This window comes from Giraffa tippelskirchi, chromosome 4 (genome assembly GCF_054371585.1).
Source record: "Giraffa tippelskirchi isolate mGirTip1 chromosome 4, T2T-mGirTip1v1.2.pri, whole genome shotgun sequence".
In the NCBI taxonomy this organism is placed as follows: domain Eukaryota; kingdom Metazoa; phylum Chordata; class Mammalia; order Artiodactyla; family Giraffidae; genus Giraffa; species Giraffa tippelskirchi.
This window is the reverse complement of record NC_137278.1, coordinates 80,425,704-80,427,748: the sequence shown is the minus strand read 5'-3', so window position 1 is coordinate 80,427,748 and position 2,045 is coordinate 80,425,704.

Sequence of the window (2,045 nt, the reverse complement as noted above, 5' to 3'; positions counted from 1 at the left end):
AAGAAGAATTGTAACTTTATAAATACAAGTCATTTATATGCCAGTTAAATAGGATAACAAATTCTTGGCTTGATTATAAGCTTTAAGGATAATTTAAATATAAAGTTGACTGAGCCTGTGTCCCTGTTGCTGAAATATAAAACAGATAAAATTCAGTTCTATTCGTAGAATTCCATTAAGTTATCATTTACTCAAACTACCAAAAGTTTTACTGAAGTTAGAAATGTACTGAATGTTCTTTGCCTTAATGGATATCTTAAATTAGTATTTCACAGCATATGTCATTTCCAACCTAATTAGAGTTAGATTAAAACAGCACATATTATTTTGCATTTTGAAAGCATACCTGTTTGATTTACATTAATTTAAAAAAATCCAGTGATAATTAGTTTTAAATTTTAATTTTATCAAATTGACCTCTGTTAGGTGGTTGTCTGTAAACTGCTATTCACTTGATAGAACTAGCAGGAAGTGGGGTGTGTGTGTTTGTGTGAGTGTGAAAGAAAGCAGGTGAGAGAGAGAAAGAGGGCAATCTCCTTGGTCCTGGGTAAATCATAAAGAGCAAAATGTATCTTGATATTGTTAAACAGTCTCTAGAAAGCCTATTTTAGTGGAAGATACATCCAAGACACAAATACCATGCACTATAGAGAATCACAGAAGTTTAGAGCTGAAGGGGAGCCTAACATATTATCTCATTTATCTACTTTCTTATTTTACCAATGAGAAAACGAAGTCAGTTACATATTGTGACAAGGTTGCACAGACCTAGAACCAGTGTCCTAACTTCCAGACCAAATGGTATTTCTATTATTCTCTAAACTACCACTCTTGATGACTTTTCATCTTCTGTCCAAACAAGAATGACGTTGTTGAGTTAAGGATCCTAGTAGAAAACAAATACACATATATACCCAGAATACTACTTTAACTTGCAAGTGTTAATGTCTTAACTTAAAGACATCTTAATGTCTTAACTATATGCATTAAAATCTATATACTTGTGATTTAGCTATTACCTTACACTAGTACCCCAATTTTCCAAGATTCTATTGTTTGTGGAATTTTAGGATCATTCCTATTTTGGTAGTATGTCTTAATTTAAAATGTATACTTATATTTTTTGAAGAATTCTGTGCCATTCAAGTTGTTCCAAAACCAGGATTGGAAATTGCTGGTGGTAACAAATAGACAGAATGCCTGATGAACTATGGACAGAGGTTCGTGACATTGTACAGGAGACAGGGATCAAGACCATCCCCATGGAAAAGAAATGCAAAAAAGCAAAATGGCTCTCTGAGGAGGCCTTACAGATAGCTGGGAAAAGAAGAGAAGCAAAAAGCAAAGGAGAAAGGAAAGATATTCCCATCTGAATGCAGAGTTCCAAAGAATAGCAAGGAGAGATAAGAAAGCCTTCCTTAGCGATCAGTGCAAAGAAATAGAGGAAAACACAGATTGGGAAAGACTAGAGATCTCTTCAAGAAAATTAGAGATACCAAGGGAACATTTCATGCAAAGATGGGCTCGATAAAGGACAGAAATGGTATGGACCTAACAGAAGCAGAAGATATTAAGAAGAGATGGCAAGAATACACAAAAGAACTGTACAAAAAAGATCTTCATGACCCAGATAATCACGATGGTGTGATCACTCACCTAGACCCAGACATCCTGGAATGTGAAGTCAAGTGGGCCTTAGAAAGCATGACTACGAACAAAGCTAGTGGAGGTGATGGAATTCCAGTTGAGCTATTTCAAATCCTCAAAGGTGATGCTGTGAAAGTGCTGCACTCGATATGCCAGCAAATTTGGAAAACTCAGCAGTGGCCACAGGACTGGAAAAGGTCAGTTTTCGTTCCAATCCCAAAGAAAGGCAATGCCAAAGAATGCTCAAACTACCACACAATTGCACTCATCTCACATGCTAGTAAAGTAATGCTCAAAATTCTCCAAGCCAGGCTTCAGCAATATGTGAACCGTGAACTTCCAGATGTTCAAGCTGGTTTTAGAAAAGGCAGAGGAACCAGAGATCAAATTGCCAACAT